Genomic DNA, 22,654 nt, shown 5'->3' with positions numbered 1-22,654 from the left:
AGTAGAGTTACTTCTTTGAGAGTTGTTGTACTAATGGGGAACGTGTCTTTTGGCCCATTTGGGCGGTGTAATGTGGATTTGAACAAAGGGGGTAATTCTTGAGAAAGTTCTAATGGATTCGAGATTTATATGTAACCATTGAGAATTTTTGGCGGATTTGTTTGCGGCTAAAATCTGAGATTTAAGTTGGATGGTGTCGAGACTTATTGCATTTTTGTATATCATTATGGATTTTATATTTTGGTATCAGGAAGGTGAATGAAACGGCCTTAGACTCAAAAAAGGTATTTTCATAATGGGTGTTTCGGTTGTGGTATTTATATGGGTAATTATGATGTGGTGAGACTCTACAGATGTTTTGGTGATAATATTCTTGGGTTTGGTGACCTACGTGGTTTGGTCGAGTTAGAGAAATTTAGTTCTAATAGCTTGGTTATGTGCAGATGGATTTCAAAGTGTTCTTGATGGTTTCTACCATGGTTGGAACCGGATATTTTCTACTGGTGTGAGAAACGTGTTATGTATTGTGATTTTCTCTTGGAAGGAAGCAAGATAAAGGTTTCTAACTAACTGGATATGTAATTTGCTGGTGACGAGAGTTGATAATGAGATTTTTGTGCTTTTCGCGTGATGGCAAGATAGATGTTATGTGTTGTGCGGAAGTTAGATTTACATGTACAAGGTGGCAGTTCAGTCTTGAAGGAAGGTAACGAAGTTTGGGCAGAATGGTCATGAATTCTTAGACAACATGGGCGGTTCCAAATGACTAGATGAATACTATTACTACTAGGTGTATGAGAAGGGTGTGTATTTCAGAAGGCACATTGTATTTTGACTTACGGATGTTTAATTAGTATTGTGGTACTCACATGGTTGATAGACTGTTGATATTCAAATTTTGCTAAGTGGCACAGAAGAACTTTTAAAGTATTTCTCATAGGATAATTGTGTATGAGAGAGGTGTTAGGCATTCGGGCGGTGGAGATGGAATCAAATATGGTAATTCGCTTATTCTATGGATTTGGAGATTGGGAGTTCTTAGGAGCAGATTGTTTCATGGTTGTGGACTGTGAAGTTGTAGTCGGAGCTAGCCAGATGGTAGAATGTGTTATGATTCAGTCATTTTGGATTTTCGGAAGAATTTTTATCTATTTTTGGGTAACCCGAGTTGATTTGGCGGTCCATTGGTAGGCCCAATTAAGATGTGTATTCTACACCGAGCCGGAATGGTTGGGTCCATACTGCTATTGTTGAGGGATGTGTCATTCGGGTGATGTTGAGCTTATTCGTGTTCTGAGATGACCTGTGAGTTACTCCTTTATGCTACGAGGAGTTGTGATTCATTGGTTATGTGTACATATGGTGTGGTTCTATTTGAGCTTTATAGTGGAATTTGAGCGTGATGAGTATTTGGGTATTGCATGATCGATTGAGTAATGGTTATGTTCTTTCAGGTTTTGTGGGGCATTTTTGTCAGTTGCCTCTCCGTGGTTATTGATTTTGAGCAGGGTGGCTCGGGGTATATAATATAGACCAACGTTTGGATGTGGACACCTATTGCAGCGGAGCTATGTAAGGTGTGAACCTTATGTTAGAATCGGGTGATGGTTCTACGGTGCATGATGAATTTTCAGCATTTCGTTGTGGCGGTACTTGTTAATCTTGCGAGGCAGTTCTCTCATTTGAGTCATTTTCATGACTGAGTATATTTGAATTGTTGCATATTGGTGCACGGATGGCATGGGCTGTGGCTCTGAGTTATATTGGTGCGGCATGTCCGTGAAATAGTTATGTTTAGTAATATAAGGTCATTGGACCTAGAATGGGTACTATCAGGTTTGATTTTGGTATATTCGGGAGTATAATATTGAAAGTCGGCTCAGAAATGGATTATGGTTCTGGTTAGGGCGAGAGGGCTCCGTGACTTGTTGATCTGGTAAGTGGTTATGAAATTTCGCGTGTTTGTTTTATTATCAATAAGGTACGAAGGTTTTGGGATGAGGTTTGGTTCAATATGGGTTTAATACTAGTATGCGGTTGGTTTTGGAGTAGTCACTGCGATCAGGAATGGTGCTACGAGCATGCGAGTTGTGTAATATGTTGGTTGATTATATCTCGATGCAACTTGTTCGGACTTATACGGTGTGTAAATGTAAGATTTGTGTCTTGAAAGAAATTTTTAAAGGTTGGAAATTAAACTCCAAGGTTTATGGGCTAAGGTTAAATTAATGATTTTCAGTTGCATTATGTAGTCAAGCCTGTGTGGGATAGGGTGACGTGAGTACACCCCCGGGTACGTGTGTGGTAAGATGGAATAGTGATTTGATGGCTTGGAAACAACTATTGGCACATTCGAGGACAAACGTATGTTTAAGTGGGGAGGAATGTAACAAGCCGACTGGTCGTTTTGAGTATTATAACCCCGTTTTCCCATTTACTTCTCAAATTTTACTTTACAGTTGTTGTGTAAATTGCCGGGGTAAATGGTTCGGGTCCGGTGAGGTTTTGGAATGAATTGGAACACTTAGTTCTAAGGTTTAAATCTTAAGTTAAAATAGTGATCGGACATCGACTTATGTGTAAACGACCCCGGAATGGAGTTTTGATGATTCCAATAGCTCCGTATGGTGATTTTGGACTTAGGAGCATGTCCGAAAAATTATTTCGAGGTCCGTAGTGGAATTTGGCTTGAAATGCCTAGAGTTAAATTTTTGGGAAGTTTGACCGGGGGGTGGGGGGTGGGGTGACTTTTTGATATTAGGGTCGGAATCCGATTCTGGAAATTTGAATAGGTCCGTAATGTAAAATGTGACTTGTGTGAAAAATTTGAAGTCAATCGGACGTGATTTGATAGGTTTCGGCATCGTTTGTAGAATTTAGAAATTTCAAAATTTATTAGGCTTGAATCCGTGTGTAGTTCATATTTTTGAGGTTGTTTGATGTGATTTGAGGCCTCGAGTAGGTCCGTGGTGTGTTTTAGGACTTGTTGGTGTATTTGGACGGGGTCCCGAGTGGCTCGGGTGAGTGTCGTACGGTTAACGAATCAAATTTGGACTTAAGGAAATGCTGGAACTGCTGCCTACTAGTGTGATTGCACCTGCGAAGATTTTGATCGCATGTGCGAAGCCGCATGTGCGTGAAATAAGCCGCAGAAGCAGCCAAGAGTGGGACTGGGCAGTGCTCGCAGGTGTGAGGATTTTTCCACATCTGCGAGGCCGCATGTGCGAAGGTGTTGGCGCATATGCGGACTGGGGCTGGTGTGAGGCGACCGCAAATGCGAAGGGGAATGCGCATCTGTGAAGCCCGCAGATGCGAGAATAGCGTCGCAGATGCAAGATTTTAGAGGGCCGACTGTTTTTCGCAGGCGCGCATTTTTGTCCGCAAATGCGAATGCGTAGGTGCGAGCCTAGGCACCGCAGGTGCGGAAGTGCCTGGGCAGTGTTTAAAAACGAGGGTTCCGAGATTTTTTCTCATTTTGGACATTTTGGAGATCGGTTTGGGTGATTTTGGAGAGAAAATTTTCCACACAACTTGGGGTAAGTGTTCTTAACTCCCTTGTAATTATATTTCATGAATTAATCTTCATTTTTGCCGTAAGATTATTGAATCTTCAAGAGAAATAGAAGAAAATTTCTATAATGTCACAAAGCGAATATTTCAAGTTTGAATACCGATTTGGAGTCGGATTTGAATGAAATTAGTATGGTTGAACTTGTAATTGGATGGGTTGTCGTATTTTGTGAGTTTCGTCAGGTTTCGAGACGTGAGCCCCATGAGTAATTTTTGGGGCGTAATTTCTGATTTTGTGAAAAATATTAGCATTTTGATATGGAATTGTTTAGCTTGCTCGACATTGGATTTGGCCTGTTCGAGGTAAGTAACTCTTCTAATCTTTGAGTTGAGGGTATGAATCCTGAATATATGTATTTTGTGAATTGTTGGGAGGTGACGCACATTCTAGGTGACGGGCGTGTGGGCGTGCACTATAGAAATTGTGACATAATTATTTATGTGAAATGTTATAGTTAAATAATCTTGGCATTTTCCATGCGGTTTTATGTGTTAAAGAAATTGAGCTGAAAAGCATATTAATAATTATATTGAGGCTATGTGCCTGTATTATTGGGACCCACAGAGGTCATAGTGCTGTGAATTAATGTGTTAAATTAAAAATTTATACTTAGTCATATTCATTTCATTGCATATCATAACTCAGTTTTATGACTCTATTTTGATGCATATAAATATTTTGGGCCGAATGTCCTGTTTTACTGAAATGCCCGAGTGGCTTGAGAGGTGTATGACTGAGTGAGGCCGAGGGCCTGATTTGTGAGGATGAGTGTGGATCGGGGCTGCCCGCCTGCAGCATACTTTATTATTATGGCACGTGAGTTGTCCGTACAGCACGTGAGTTGTCCGTATAGATTATAGTGTTTGGGCTGAAGGAGCCCCTCCGGAGTCTGTACATACCCCCAGTGAGCGCATGTACCTACTGAGTGCGAGTGCGAGTGCGAGTGCGAGTGCCGAGTGCCGAGTACCGAGTGCTGAGTGACTGGGAGGCATGAGTGATTATGAGGTATGCCCGAGTGGCAAGAGTGATTGTGAGGTATGCCCGAGTGACAAGAGTGATTGTGAGGTATGCCCGAGTGGCACGAGTGACTGTGAGGTTTGCCCGAGCGGCTATATATGAGTGATGTTCTGCTCGAGGGACTGTTTATGATTTTATTATTGAGTTACATTGCATTGGCATGCACACATGATATACAAGCATAGAGATGTATTTCCTCGTGCTGTACTGCATCACATCATTCATGATTTTTCACACATTGTTGACAGATGGGCGTAGTAATGCATTTGTTTTTACACGGGTTATCCGGAAGAAAAATAAAACATCTTATTTATTATTGACTAGATTTTGGGAGAAATTTATTGTTTTCAAACTATTCATATTTTTGGCAACTCCGGCAAACGATTTGGGTTTTCACTGATGTATTTAAAAGGAAGAACTATAATTTTTGAAATCATTATTTGGCTGAGTATTTTGTCCCTGAGTTACTTCTGATATTATTTGCTTTATGTTATTATGGATTGTTGTGGACTATTGGTTATGGACCCGACCTTGGTGGAAGCTCGTCACTACTTTCAACCTACAACTAGGTTTGTTACTTACTGAGTACATGGGGTCGGTTGTACTGATACTATACTTCTGCACATTGCGTGCAGATGTTGGTTGCTGTTGTTGCTATGCTAGATGGTTGCGGGACTTTAAGATGTACCTGCGTTCCTGTTGTAGCTGCCTCTTATTCTGGGTAGCCTTAGATTTATAAAAGCTCTGTTTATGTATTATTCAAACAGACTATGTATTTATTTCATTTCCGCTTTGTATACTCTATTCTTAGAAGCTCATGATTTGTACTACCAGTTCTTGGGGAGATGTATTGGTTTTAGATATTTTCTTTTAATTAATTTCATTGGAATTGGATAGTTAGAAATTGGCTTACCTAACAGGGTGGGTTAGGTGCCATCACGACTAGTGGAATTTTGGGTCGTGACACATATGAAGCTATTCAAGACTTCAGATAGTTGAATGGATCATAAATGTTCAAAACGATAGGTCGGGTCATTACAAATATCATCCAAACTTCTTCTTACACAAGAAAATCACGTAATGAGTATAAATCCATCCAATATTCATGCAATCGTTAGCTATTAACACAAGAATTAGAACATAAAGACACTCAAAAATCATAATATTTTGCCAATTATCACCACCACCCCTTGAGCTCTTGCTCGTCCTTGAGCAACTGCAAACTCAACACATCGGCAAAGAAATACAACCAAATCATACTCAAGCATCACATCAATGACAATGGCTTATATCAACACTTAGAGCCAAGCATAGACTCTATTAATACTTTTTCTCAAGTTTTAGATCATGCCAAAATTAATTAAAATATCAAGTGACTTCTTATAACATACTAGCCTCAGAAATTGACTCCAATACATTCTATATAATGACTCACTTATATTTGTCAACTCAAGAACCAAGGTCTTTACCAATCTTTCATAAACCATGTGTCGTCATCAGCAAACCAAAGAGAGATTCAAGTCCATATAGTCAAATATATATCTAAATCTAATTTAAGGACTTCATTTATCGAAAGAATTCGCTCATCTCCCAAAGAAATTCATATACCACCCAAGTTCGTACCATAGGCTTGTTCGTAGTGTATGTCTCTACTAATTTAAGTTTGTAAAGTTTAAGATCAATTATGTCTTTACGAGTTGTAATGTAGGGTAAGGGCCGGGTATGATAAATTTGGTTAATAGTGACTAACCCTCTGAGCATTTTTAATACACTAAGTATACACTTTACATGACCAATTCAGATACAATGCCACAAAACCATAAGCAATTAGTCCCTCTTTCTTTAAAGCACATCTTTACGTCTACTCACTAGCCTGGATCGATATGAGTAAGAAGTGTATTTGTTTAGAGATTTTTTCAACACTATTCATAAGTTGGTGTCTTCGGCTAGTGGCTATTTCATAACATACGTACACCTTTTGACTTTCCCATGATTTCACTCAAAAACTATGCCAATATTCTTCATTCCTCTTATGCGACTTACATACTTTCGAAGGAAAAGGTTCAACAAGATTCGATTCAGAACAAACATGGTATTTGGCTTGTAATGTTGGTGCCAAAGAAAAAGGTTTATAGGCTCAAAAAAGCTAAGTAAGGATAATTTTATTTATGGTAGGCGAAATATCTCAAAGGTCAATCAAAGAAATGCCTATGTCATCTCCTAGACTCATAAAACTTAATTAATTTTGCTTCGACTAGTACACGTGGCAAGTTCTAGACTAGCAACGGATGGCATAGAAAAAAAAATCACACTTTACTCTATGCACATGGCTCACTCAAGACGGTTCAAACCCAACTCCTAAGTTAAAGCAATTAAGCATAGTCACATGCAGTTCAAACACATATAAAATAGTTATAGGAGTCGAGAAACAAGCCCGAACGTCAAAGACAATCACAGATATTCTCAAGGCACTTATTCTAGAAAGTCATTTGCTTTGGACCTATAACATAAAACGCATTAAATAGTGATGATACTCAAGTTCTTTCATTCTTACTTTTCGGCCCTAAAAGAAAAGGAAAATTCTTTTTGTATTATTCTTTAGACTTAAACCCTCAACAAGTTTGTCTAGAAAATCCGTCGTCGAGAAAGTTAATTTTTTTTTGAAAAAGGCAAAAAATACACCCCAAAAAAAGTATCCGATTCAAATCACATCCCTTGTAAAAAAAACTGCTGCACAAAAAAATAAACAGAGGAGGAATATTAACTAACTATAATAAAATTAAAAATTACTAGTAAATAGCATTAAAAAATCACCCAAAAAATTTTCATACCCAACATTTAAAATTGTGCATTTTCCTTAATGCACTTAATATATAACGAGAGGGTAAAAGAGACTCCATGGTAGGCCAAGGGCCGAAACATTAGCAGCTCATATGATACTCAGACTTCTCCCAGACCCGATCCTTTGTGCTCACACCCCATACTTAGTTCCAATTGTCTAGATCGCTTTTGCATACTTTCAATGGCTTTAGTTTTCATGACTATACTCCTACAAAACAAAAAAACCCACAAAAACAACATAATAAAAGATAAACGAACAAACAAAACTAAAAAAAAATAGTAAAGCTGGGTTGCCTCCCAACAAGCGCCTCATTTATCATCACGGCACGGCATGAACCAATTTATTTTTATTTATATCAAACTTATGAATTGACCCCCCAATTTTGCTTCAAGCTTTCGGCTATGCTCCCAGAGTGGTGGGACAAATCAAACTAGGCCAAGAAACCAATGTCATATTTTGCACTTCCTGGCCTTTAATTAAAGTATGCACTTTTTTCTTTCTGGTACGATAACTACAAGAATGTAGGCACCATGATCCTCATCCGTTGGCTCCTCAAAAGGCTCACATGAGTTGATTTTTATGTTATCATCCAACAACAATGTTAAAAAATGCTTAGAGTGGGGCCTAATGCACCCCAATTCTGGAATTACCTTGCGATTTACACCCTCATATATACACGCACCAGAGTCTTCAAATATAATATTATCTACTTCCTCATCTGACTCTAGTATACTTTTTCCAATATTGGCATCAACAACAAAAACATGGTCGAAAGGTTGGTACTCTAGTTTTAGCTCCTCAATTTGGCTTATAAGCTCTTTTCAGCTTCGTATAACTCACAACTAATTTTTTAGGCGTTAGATGCATCAACCTTTACACTCAATTGAGCCTTCAAGTCTGTCACGACCCCAAATTTCCTCCGTAAGATGTCGTGATGGTACTTAGTCTAAGACTAGGTAAGCCTAACATACATGCAGGATATAACTGAGATAATGATAAAACTCTCAAATAACTCAGCAACTATTACAAAACAACTCCATAAGTCAACGGAAATAAACTCTCCAAAATCTGGTGATATCAAGTCACAAGCTCAATAAGAGTATACTAAACATCCCTATACACAATATCTATAAAAAGGAAAACGAAATAGAACTAGATAGTGGGTGACTCCGAGGCATGCAGACGCCCGCAGGTATAACTTAAAGTCTCCAAATCCAAACTCGGCTCACTGGTGCCTGGACTGGTAAGAGGTACCTGGATATGCATAAAAATATGTACAAAAGAGTAGCATGAGTATACCATAACGGTACCTAGTAAATGCCAAGCGGTAGGGTAATGATGAGGTCAGGTCAAGACCCTACTGGAATAAATAAAAAACTAAATAGGTATATAACAACGTAATAATGATAAACAATAAAAATAAAATAATAAATAAATATACCATGAATAGCTACACTGAACTAAGGCAAATAAGGCATCACAGAAGAAAGCAAGGAATGATATGCCAAGGGAACAAAGCAACCAAAAACACAAGTGATGTAATTGAAAAATATCAACAACAATCACTACTGAGGTACCGCCTCGTAGTATCATAATACAAAACAATTCATAATCTTCCCTTATAGCACCGCGGGAGCCTTGCATTTAGTTTTGAAAATTATTTTTTCCGAAATAGCTTCCCATATTTTAGCCCACCGTATCACACCGCATGGCTTCAAGTAGTTTTCCTACGAGCAACACGCGTATCAAGCCCACCTTATCTCACCACATATATTTCAACCTCAATCTTTATACCACCGCATGCGTATCGATATCACAACGTATCACAAATCGCACCTCAAGTGCCCAATATCACAACTTTCCAAAGAAGTCAACAATAATAGTATTTCAAAAATAAGCCCATAGCTCAACCACAATATGCACAAGAGTCTCAACAATAACAACCGAAAGTGAATAACTCAACAAGAATGATATTTCACAACTTTATAACTTTGGCTCAATGTGAATCACAGCCTTTATTACACAATACTAATTTCAACAATAAGAAATTCCAAGAAATAACAACTTCAAATAAGGATGTCAACATTTAAATCATGAATAAGGAATAGAGAAAACAATAGCTTTAACTAAACATGTAAAGATAATTGACAAGTAAGAGATAAGATAAGTAGAGTATGTGAAGATAGACTAATGATGATGAATATAACATATTATGGTAATTCAATTACATGCATGAAAGGAATCTACATAGCTAAAACTGATCAATTACCACATTTAACCCGTGTACACACTCGTCACCTTGCGTACACGGCTTCCACATATCATAACTAATACAAATCCATACCAATCCTAAGGGGTAATTCCCCCACACAATGTTAGGCAAGACACTTACCTCAAAACACGCTAACTCAATCCACTAGTAAGCCTTTCCTTCGATTATCCAACTCCGAACGGCTTGAATCTAGCCAAAACAACTTCATACCATAAATATAAACTATAGAAAGCTATTTCGAACAATAAATTTGCAAACTTTAAAGAGAAACTAAATATCAACTCAAAAAGTCAACCCCTGGCCCGCATCTCGAAACCCGACCAATATTATAAAATTCGAACACCTATCCGATAACGAGTCCAATCATACAAGAATTACTCAAATCCGACTTCAAATCGTCTTTTAAATCCCCAAAATTTAGTCTAAGAAGTTTTCACAATTTTTCCCAAATTTCTAACTCAAATCACTAATTAAATGATAAAAATAACAATGGATTCATATAATATAGCCAAATCCGGGTTAGAATAACTTACCCCGATGATTTTCTTGAAAAACCCTTGAAAAATTACCACAAATCGAGCTCTCTAGGTCCAAAGGATGAAAATGAAAATAAACCCTCGAAGACCCCTTTTTCTGCCCAGCGATTTCGCATATGTGAGCTTATTATCTCACTTGCGCCACTGCACCTACGTAAAATCCATCGCAGATGCGGTTCCCACTAATGCCATGAAATTTCGCTTCTGCGGACCAAATACTCGCACCTGCGAGGCCGCTTCTGCGGAGGATCTCTCACGCCTACGGATGCACACCTGCGACCCCATGCCTGGGCTATCACCTTTCGCTTCTGCGGTTCTCCACTCATACCAGCGAATTTGCACCTGCAGCCATTCCCACTGCATGTGCGACAACACCAGAACAACTGAAGCTTCAGCAACACTAAGTGTCACGACCTGAAATGTCCACCTTAGGACCGTGGAAAACAGACACACAGCTAAAGTAAAATAGACGGGGACTTCAGAACTGCGGACGCTGTGCAGTTATATCTCAAGTCTCCTCCGAGTAGTTAAAATCTGAGCAAGTCTATGGTACGCTGCTAGGACCAACTCCAAAATCTGCACAAGAAGTGCAGAGTGTAGTATCAGTACAACCGACCCCATAAACTGGTAAGTGCTGAGCCTAACCTCGACGAAGTAGTGACGAGGCTAAGGCGGGTCACTTACATTAACCTGTACACAATATTAGTAACAAAAACAAATAATAGAAATAAATCAGGTAACTCATTTATAATAATTGAAGCCAACTCAGCAGTCATAATCAATTATCATTTTCATCAATTTCCGTTGCAGCGTGCAACTCGCTTTCACAATATATTCACATTCAAGTCTGTTGCAGTGTCCAACCCGCTCTCACAATATATTCATTTTCAATCCTCTCATATAATTATTTAATCAAGTATATATATTGACTTTTAAATAAGTCTATTGCGGCGTGCAATCCGATCCCCCAAATATTGACTTTTAATAAGTCTATTGCGGCATGCAATCCGATCCTCCAATATGGACTTTTTAATAAGTCTGTTGCGGCATGCAACCCGATCCTCCAATATATCCATTTTAATCAATTCTGTTGCGGCGTGCAACCCGATCCTCCAATATATCCATTTACCAATTCTTATAGAAGAAATTTACCCAATAAATGCAACAATTAATATAAAATTATAAGACAACAAGCATACAATAATTATGATTTAATTATGAAACAAACAATAACAAATAGCAAATTATTATGGAAATCAGGGTGAAAATAGGTAGTTTAATATTTAATATGCTAAATGTCAAATAACAATTAAGACACATAATTCAAATATCATGTAACAGTTAATGCAGGAATTCAAGAATTAATATTTGACAAAGAATAGGAGAGAAATAATTATTATAATAATTAATTCATGATTTAAAACGATTTATGATTTTTCAAGTAATTATGCAAACATTTAATTTGACGACGTATAGACACCCGTCACCTTGCCTATACGTCGTTCACATGCATTTTACATAACAAATAGTTTAATGATTCTATTCCCTCAAGTCAAGGTTAACCACGATACTTACCTCGCTTTGCAAATTCCAATCAATTACTCAACCACAACTTTTACTTTTAAATTTGTCTCCATAAGCTTCAAATCTATTCACAAACAATTCGATATATTGAATACGAATCATAGGAATTAATTCCATATGAATTTACTAATTTTTTGGATAAAATCCGAAATTCATTAAAATATTCAACACTGGGACCCACGTCTCAAATCTCGGAAAAACTTACGAAATCCGAACACCCGTTCCGATACGAGTCCAACCATACAAAAGTTATCAAATTCCGATGTCAAATGGACCTTCAAATCTTAAATTTTCGTTTTTGGAAGATTTTATAAAAATCTGATTTTTCTTCCATAAATTCACGGATTCATGATATAAACGAGTATGGAATCATGAAATATAATCAATATAGGATAAGGAACACTTACCCCAATATTTTCCCGTAAAAATCGCCCAAAAACCACCTTACCCGAGATCAGAAATGGAAAAGGGTTGAAAATGAGAAGAATCCCATTTTCCAGAACTTAAGTTCTGTTTCTCGGATTTTTACCCTTCGCGAACGCGGTCAGTGCCTCGCGTTCGCGAAGCACATTTTTTTGCTGCCAAAACAATGCTCTTCGCAAACGCGAAGCCTTGCCAAATTTGGCCTTCGCGAACGCGATACAGCCTACGCGAACGCGGAGCTTCATCGCTTGGTGCCCGGCCAGGCCTCGCCTTCTACGCGAACGCGAACGCTTCCACGCGTTCGCGATGAACACTGCCCTCTTCCCTTAGCGAATGCGGGCCTCTCTTCACGAACGCGAAGAGTAATTTTCACCTGCCTCCAGTTTCTTCTTCTCGAATGCGAAGAAGGATACCAGAAGCAGAATTCTGCAGTTTTTCCCAAGTCCAAAAATGGTTCGTTAATCACCCGAAACCAACCCGAGCTCTCGGGGCTCCAAATCAAACATGCACCCAAGTCCTAAAAAATCATACAAACTTGCTCGTATGATCAAATAGCCAAAATAACACCAAGAACTATGAATCGGATACCAAATCAAAGGAAATTTTTAAGAAAACTTTAAAACTTATATTTTTACGACCGGACATCCGAATCACGTCAAATCAACTCCGATTCTCACCAAATTCGGAAGACAAGTCATAAATATTATAGTGGACCTATACCAGGCTCCGGAACCAAAATACGGATCCAGGGTCGATAAATCCAACATCAATAATTTCTTAAAAATCATTAAGCTTTCAAGCTTTTAATTTTTCATCAAAATTCCATATCTCGGGCTAGGGACCTCGGAATTCGATTCCGGGCATACGCCCAAGTCCCAAATCACGATACGGACCTACCAAAATTGTCAAAAAACTGATCCGGGTCCATTTTCTCAAAATGTTGACCAAAGTCAACTCATTTGAGTTTTTAAGCTCTATTTCATATTTTAATCAATTTTTCACATAAAAACTTTCCGGAAAATTGTACGGACTGCGCACGCAAGTTGAGAAATGATAAATGGTTCTTTTTGAGGTCTTAGAATACAGAATTACTTATTAAATTTAAAGATGACATTTTGAGTCATCACATTCTCCATCTCTAAAACAAACGTTCGTCCTCTTGCGGAGTTAGAAAAAAGTAACCGAGCTGGTGAATAAGTGTGGATATTTACTCCGCATGTCCGACTCGGACTACCAGGTAAATGCCTCTACCAACTGACCTCTGCATTGTACCCGAACTAAAGGATAACTCTTAGACCTCAGCTGTCGGACCTGCCGGGCTAGAATAGCCACCGGCTCCTCCTCGTAAGTCAAATCTTTGTCCAATTGGACTGAGCAGAAATCTAACACATAGGTCGGATCAACATGATATTTTCGGAGCATAGACACATGGAACACCGGATGAACCGATGATAAACTAGGTGGTAATACAAGCCTATAGGCTACTTCACCCACCCTTTCAAGAATTTCAAAGGTTCGATATACCTAGGGCTCAACTTGCCCTTCTTTCCGAACCTCATTACACCTTTCATAGGTGAAACTCGGAGCAATATTCTTTCTCTAACCATGAATTCAATATCATGAACTTTACGGTCGGCATAACTCGTTTGCCTAGACTAAGCTGTGCGAAGTCGATCCTGAATAATCTTGACCTTATCCAAGGCATCTTGTACCAAATCGGTACCCAATAACCGAGCCTCTCCCGATTCAAACCAGCCAACTGGAAAATGACATCGCCTTCCATATAAGGCCTCATATGGAGCCATCTGAATGCTCTACTGGTAGCTATTATTATAAGCAAACTCCGCAAGTGGCAAGAAATGATCCCAAGAACCTTCAAATTCTATAACACGAGCGTGAAGCATATCTTCCAATATCTGAATAGTGCGCTTTGACTGTCCGTCTGTCTGTGGATGAAATACTGTACTCAACTCCACCCGCGTGCCTAACTCACATTGTACAGCCCTCCAGAAATGTGAGGTAAACTACATACCTCGATCTGAAATAATAGACACGGGCACACTGTAAAGGCGGACAATCTCACGAATGTAAATTTCAGCTAACCTTTCTGAAGAATAGGTAACTGCCACTGGAATGAAATGTGCTGATTTGGTTAACCTGTCCACAATGACCCAAACTGCATCAAATTTTCTCTAAGTCCGTGGGGGTCCAACAACAAAATCCATAGTGATACGCTCCCATTTCTATTCAGGAATTTCTAACTTCTAAAGCAAACCACCAGGTCTCTGATGCTCGTACTTAACTTGCTGATAATTCAGACACCGAGCTACATATGCAACTATATCCTTTATCATTCTCCTCCACCAATAATATTGCCGCAAATCTTGATACATTTTGGCGGTACCTGGATGAGTAGAATACCAAGAACTGTGTGCCTCTTCAAGAATTAATTCACGAAGTCCATACACATTAGGCACACAAATACGACCCTGCATTCGCAGAACTCCTTCTTCCCCCACAGCAACCTGTTTGGCATCACTGTGCCGCACCGTGTCCTTAAGGACAAGTAAATAAGGATCATCATACTGCCTCTTTGTGATGCGCTCATATAAAGAAGACCGAGCGACTATGCAAGCTATAACCCGACTGGGTTCTGAAACATCTAACCTCACGAACTGATTAGCCAAAGTTTGAATATCTGTAGCTAATGGCCTCTCACCAATTGGAATATACGCAAGACTGCCCATACTCACAACCTTTCTACTCAAAGCATCGGCCACCACATTGGCCTTTTCGGGGTGATACAAAATGGTGATATCATAGTCTTTCAATAACTCCAACCATTTTCTCTGCCTCGAATTAAAATCTTTTTGTTTGAACAGGTACCGAAGGCTATGATGATCAGTAAATACCTCACACGAGACACCGTAGAGGTAATGCCTCCAAATCTTCAGCGCATGAACAATGGTTGGCAGTTCTAGGTCATGAACAAGATAATTCTTCTCGTGAACCGTCAACTACCGTGACACATATGCAATCACCTTGCCATCTTGCATTAATATTGCACCAAGCCCAATGTGAGATGCATTACAATATACTGTATACGATCCTGAACCTGTGCGTAATACCAACACTGGCGCCGTAGTCAAAGTAGACTTGAGTTTCTAAAAACTCAACTCACACTCGTCTGACCATCTGAATGGGACACTTTTTTGGGTCAGTCTGGTCAATGGGTTTGCTATAGATGAAAGCCCTTCCACGAACCGACGATAATAACCTGCTAAACCCAGGAAGCTCCGGATCTCTGTAACTGAAGTATGTCTAGGCCAATTCTGAACAACCTCAATCTTCTTAGGATCCACCTTTATGCCTTCTGCCGATACATCATGCCCCAAAAAGGCAACCGAGTCTAACCAAAACTCACATTTTGAAAACTTGGCATATAACTGATTATTCTTCAAAGTGTGAAGCACACTTCGAAGATTCTGCTCATGCTTCTCTTGACTACTGGAGTAAATCAAGATATCATCAATGAATACAACCACAAAAGAATACAAATATGGTTTGAACACCCGATTCATCAAATCCATAAATGCTACTGGGGCATTTGTCAACCCAAATGACATCACTAGGAATTCGTAATGCCCATACCGAGTCCGAAAAGCTGTTTTAGGGACACCAGATGCCCTAATCTTCAACTGATGGTAACCAGACCTCAAATCAATCTTCGAAATTACCTTGGCACCCGGAAGTGGATCAAATAATTCATCAATTATTGGCAACAGATATTTGTTTTTGATAGTGGCCTTGATCAACTGCCGATAATCTATACACATCCGCATAGAGCCATCTTTCTTCTTTACAATAATACTGGTGCACCCCAGGGCGAGACACTGGGTCGAATGAATCCCTGATCAAGCAAGTCTTGTAACTGCTCTTACAATTCTTTCAACTCTGGCGGGGCCATACGGTATGGTGGAATAGAAATGGACTGAGTGCCCGGAGCCAAATCAATGCAGAAGTCAATATCTCTGTCGGGTGGAATCCCCGACAAATCTGCAGGAAATACTTCTTGAAATTCACGAACAACTGGTACTAAGTCCATAGAAAAAACACCCGCACTGGGATCGCAAATATAAGCCAAATAGGCTAGGCACTCTTTCTCTACCATACGCCGAGCTTTCATATAAGAAATAACCCTACTGGCAGAATGACCAGGAGTTCCTTTCCACTCTAACTGAGGTAACACCGGCATAGCTAGGGTCACTGTCTTGGCATGACAATCCAATATAGCATGATAAGGGGACAGCCAATCCATACCCAAGATGACATCAAAATCTACCATATCCAGAAATAGAAGATCCACACTAGTCTCAAGATTACCAATAGTAACCACACATGAATGATAGACATGATATACTACAACAGAGTCTCCTACCGGTGTAGATACACACATAGAAGCACTCAGAGAATCAAAAGGCATAACCAAATATGAAGCAAAATAGGAGGACACACAGGAATAAGTAGATCCTGGATCAAATAGAACTGAAGCATCTCTATGGCAAACTGGAATAATACCTGTGATCACAACATCAGATGACTCGGCCTCAGGCCGAGCTGGAAAAGCATAAAATCGGGGCTGGGCCTCACCACTCTGAACTGCGTCCCTGGGATGACCTCTAACTGGCTGGCCTCCACCTCTAACGGCTTGACCTCCACTTCTAATGGCCTAACCTCCACCTCTAATGGCTTGACCTCCACCTCTAGCTGCTTGACCCCTACCTCTAGCTGACTAAGCAGGCGGGGAAACAATCGGTGCTGGTATGATGGCACGACAATCTTGCCGAGATCTGTTACTCGCCAATATAGGGCAATACCTCCTGATGTGACCAATGTTTCCACACTCATAACACCCATCCTGATGCCGTGGTTGTTGAAGCTGAAGCTGACCCAAATGGGACGGATAACCACTGTAGTAACTCTGGAGTGGTGATGCACTGATAGGAGCTGAATGTGCACTGAATGCTGGCTGCCCAGAGTAAGGCATAATAGGACCGTAACTCTCTGAAGCACCAGGAGATGCATGAAGTGCTGAATGAAACGGTCTGGGAGGATGACTCCTACCAAAATTACTCCTGCCTCCAGACGAGGTACCACTGAAACAACCGAACTGAAAAGGCCTCTTATCAGACCTCTGCCCTCTCTTCTGTGCAAGAACCATCTCGATCCTCTTCGCGACATTAGCTGCCGCCTGAAAAGAAATCTCACTTTCGGTCTCCTTGGTCATCTGAAGCCTGATAGGGTGAGTGAGTCCTTCAATAAACCTCCTCACTCTCTCTCAATAAGCCTAATAGGGTGAGTAGGTAGTAAAAGGAGAGCATGATAGGCTAAATCCACAAAACAGGACTCATACTAAGTAACAGTCATACTGCCCTACTGTAGACGCTCAAATTGCTTGTGGAATTCCTCTCTCAGTGTGATAGGAAGGAACTTCTCCAAAAATAGCTGAGAGAACTGCTCCTAGGTAAGTGCAGATGATTCAAATGGTCTGGTCAATGTATAATCTCTCCACTATCTCTTGGCGGAACCTGTCATCTGAAATACAACAAAATCAACCCCATTGGTCTCAACTATACCCATGTTCCGCAACACCTCGTGGTAATGTTCAAGATAATCCTGTGGGTCCTCAGAAGGTGTACCACTGAAGTGAACTGGAAAGAGCTTAATAAACTTATCCAGTCTCAATAATGCCTCAAAAGACATGGCGGGCCTATCATCGATCTGTGCCGCAACAACTGGCTGAACTACCCCAACTAGTGGGGCTGCTGGAGCCTGATTCTGGGGAGCCATCTGCTCCGGAGCAGGAGTAGTGGGAGTTTGTGCTCCTCCCCCAGCCTGTGAGACGGCTGGTGCCCCTGAAAATGTACCATTCTGGGCCACGCCCTCCATAAGACTTACCAAACGGACTAGAGCGTCCCGAAGTACTGGAGTGGCTATGAATCCTTCTGGGAACTGAACTGGTCCAACTGGTACATTCTGAACTGGAACTTCCTCCTGAAGATCCACCTGAGGTTCTATAACAGGTGCAGCTGCTCGAGCTCTGGACTGAGCTCTACCTCGGCCTCTAGCACGACCCCGACCTCGACCTTTACCCCTGACCATAGTTGTCACCGAGGGCTCTGGTCCCTGTCAATCGATAGAGGTATTACATGTTCTCACCATCTGCGAGAGAATAAGAATAGAATGATTCAATCATCGATGATAGAATAAATTCGCACGACAGAATAAGAAATAAGTGATATTATTCCTAAACTTTATAGCCTCTAAGAGATAAGTACAGACGTTTTCGTACCGATCCTTCAGACTCTACTAAGCTTGCTCATGACTCGTGAGACCTATATAACCTAGTGCTCTGATACCAACTGTCAAGACCCGAAATTCCCACCTTCGGACCGTGATGGAGCCTAACATTTCACTTGCTAGGCAAGCCAACGTTAGAAATATATTAACCAATTTTTAAATAGTTTTTAAATTTATTAATAACAAAGAACGACTGCGGAAGTAAAGTCTGAAATATAGTGAATAATCCATAAAAAAAAAACAACGGTATCTAAATACCATCCTAGAATTGGTATCACAAGTGCACGACCTTCTAGAATAAATACAAATAAAGGTCTGAATAAAATAAAGCTGTCTGGAAACAAACACACAGCTAAAGTAAAATAGACGGGGACTTCAGAACTGCGGACGTTGTGCAGTTATACCTCAAGTCTCCTCCGAGTAGCTGAAATCCGAGCAAGTCTATGGTACGCCATTGGGACCAACTCCAAAATCTGCACAAGAAGTGCAGAGTGTAGTATCAGTACAACCGACTCCATGTACTGGTAAGTGTTGAGCCTAACCTCGATGAAATAGTGACGAGGCTAAGGCGGGTCACTTACATTAACATGTACGCAATATTAGTAACAATAATAAATAATAGAAATAAATCAGGTAACTCATTTATAATAATTGAAGCCAACTCAACAGTCATAACCAATTATCATTTCCATCAATTTCCGTTGCAGCGTGCAACCTGCTCTCACAATATATTCACATTCAATTCTGTTGCAGCATGCAACCCGCTCTCACAATATATCCATTATATATATATATATATATATATATATCATATAATTATTTTTAATCAGGTATATATATTGACTTTTAAATAAATCTATTGCGGCGTGCAATCCGATCCCCCAAATATTGACTTTTAATAAGTCTATTGCGGCGTGTAATCCGATCCTCCAATATGGACTTTTTAATAAGTCTGTTGCGGCGTGCAACCCGATCCTCCAATATATCCATTTCAATCAATTCTATTGCGGCGTACAACACGATACTCCAATATATCCATTTACCAATTCTTATAGAAGAAATTTTCCCAAGAAATGCAACAATTAATATAAAATTATAAGACAACAAATATACAGTAATTATGATTTAATTATGAAACAAACAATGACAAATTGCAAATTATTATGGAAATTAAGACACATAATTCAAATAACATGTAACAATTAATGCATAAATTAAAGAATTAATATTTGACAAATAATATGAGAGAAACAATTATTATAATAATTAATTCATGATTTAAAACGATTTATGATTTTTCAAGTAATTATGCAAACAATTAATTTGACGATGTATAGACACTCGTCACCTCGCCTATACGTCGTTCACATGCATTTCACATAAAAAATAGTTTAAGGGTTCTATTCCCTCGAGTCAAGGTTAACCACGACCCTTATCTCGCTTTGCAAATTCTAATCAATTACTCAACCACAACTTTTCCTTTTAAATTTGTCTCCAAAAGCTTCAAATCTATTCACAAATAATTCGATATATTCAATACAAATCATAGGAATTAATTCCATATGAATTTACTAATTTTTCGGATAAAATTTGAAATTCATTAAAATATTCGATAGTGGGACCCACGTCTCAAATCTCAGAAAAACTTACGAAATCCGAATACCCGTTCTGATACGAGTCCAACAATACAAAATTTATCAAATTCCGATGTCAAATGGACTTTCAAATCTTAAATTTTCGTTTTTGAAAGATTTTATAAAAATCTAATTTTTCTTCCATAAATTCAAGGATTCATGATATAAACTAGTATGGAATCATGAAATATAATTAATATAGGATAAGGAACACTTACCCCAATGTTTTCCCATGAAAATCGCCCAAAAACCGCCTTACCCGAGCTCAAAAATGGAAAAGGGTTGAAAATGGGACGAATCCCATTTTCTAGAACTTAAGTTCTGTTTCTCGGATTTTTATCCTTCGCGAACGTGGTCAGTGCCTCGCGTTCGCGAAGCATATTTTTTTGTTGCGAAAACTTTGCTCTTCGTGAACGCGAATGCAATGTCACGAATACGAAGCCTTGCCAAATTTGGCCTTCGCGAACGCGATACACCCTACGCGAACGTGAAGCTTCATCGCTTGGTGCCCAGCCAGGCCTCGCCTTCTACGCGAACGCGAACGCTTCCACACGTTCGCAATGAACACTGCCCTCTTCCTTTCGCGAACGCGGCCCCCTCTTCGCGAATGCGAATAGTAATTTTCACCTGCCTCTAGTTTCTTATTCGCGAACGTGAGCCCCCTCTCGTGAACGCGAAGAAGGATACCAGAAGCAGACTTTTGCAGTTTTTCCCAAGTCCAAAAATGGTCCGTTAATCACCTGAAACCAACCCGAGCCCTCGGGGCTCCAAACCAAACATGCACCCAAGTCCTAAAATATCATACGAACTTGATCGCGCGATCAAATTGCCAAAATAACACCAAGAACTACGAATCGGACACCAAATCAAAGGAAATTTTTAAAAAAACTTTAAAACTTATATTTTTACAACCGGACGTCTGAATCACGTCAAATCAACTCCGATTCTCACCAAATTCGGCAGACAAGTCATAAATATTATAGTGGACCTATACCGGGCTCCGAAACCAAAATACGGACCCGAGGCCAATAAATCCAACATGAGAAATTTCTTAAAAATCATTAAGCTTTCAAGCTTTTAATTTTTCATCAAAATTTCATATCTCGGGCTAGGGACCTCGGAATTCGATTCTGGGCATACGCCCAAGTCCCAAATCACGATACGGACCTACTGGAATTGTCAAAATACTGATCCGGGTCCGTTTGCTCAAAATGTTGACCAAAGTCAATTCAGTTGAGTTTTAAAGATCTATTCCGAAAAATTGTACGGACTGCGCACGCAAGTCGAGGAATGATAAATGGTGCTTTTCAAGGTCTTAGAACACAGAATTACTTATTAAATATAAAGATGACATTTTGGGTCATCACACTAAGTCTAAAACAATTTCCGATTTCAATCCGATTCAAGCCGAAATGACCCACGGACCTCCAAATCAACATCCGGACACGCTCCTTAGTCCAAAATCACCATACAGAGCTATTTGAACCGTCAAAACTCCTTTTCGGACTCATATACACAAAAGTCAAACTACCGTCAACTCTTTCAACTTAAGCCTCCAACTTAGGGACTATGTGTACCATTTCACTCTAAAGCTCACCCGAACCTAAACCAAACACCTTCGGCAAATCACATAACCACAATATACCATAGAGAAATCAATAAATAGTGGATCGGGGCTAAAATACTCAAAACGGCAGGCCGGGTCATTACATCCCCCTCTTAAAACAAATGTTCGTCCTCGAATGAGTATAGAGACATATCTGAAGTGGTGAAATGATGAGGATTACGGCTACACATATCATGCTCGGTCTCTCAAGTCACCTCCTCGACTGGTTGACCCCTCCACTGAACCTTTACTGATGCAATGCTCTTTGACCTCAACTTTCAGACCTGCCTGCCCAAGATGGCTACCGGCTCCTCAACATAAGACAAATCCTTGTTCAATTGGACTTAGCTAAAATCTAACACATGGGATGGATCAGTGTGATACTTCTGGATCATAGAAATATGGAATACTGGATGAACTGCAGCTAGACTAGGTGGTAGTGCAAGCTTGTAGTCCACCTCACCAATCCTCTCAATAATCTCAAAAGGTTTGATATACCTAGGGCTCAATTTTCCCTTCTTCCTTAATCTCATAACACCCTTCATGGGTGAAACTCGAAGCAAAACCCTCTCTCCAACCATGAATAAAACATCACGAACCTTCCGATCTGCATAACTCTTCTGTCTAGATTGGGATGTACGAAGTTGATCCTGAATCAATATAACCTTTTCCAAAGCATCCTAAACCAAGTTAGTACCTAATAGCCTAGCCTCACTCGGCTCAAACCAACCCACCGAAGACTGACACCGCCTCCCATACAAGGCCTTATATGGAGCCATCTGAATACTCGATTGTTAGATGTTGTTGTA

Source organism: Nicotiana tomentosiformis, chromosome 8, assembly GCF_000390325.3.
Source record: "Nicotiana tomentosiformis chromosome 8, ASM39032v3, whole genome shotgun sequence".
Classification (NCBI taxonomy): Eukaryota; Viridiplantae; Streptophyta; class Magnoliopsida; order Solanales; family Solanaceae; genus Nicotiana; species Nicotiana tomentosiformis.
This window is presented reverse-complemented; position numbering follows the sequence as displayed.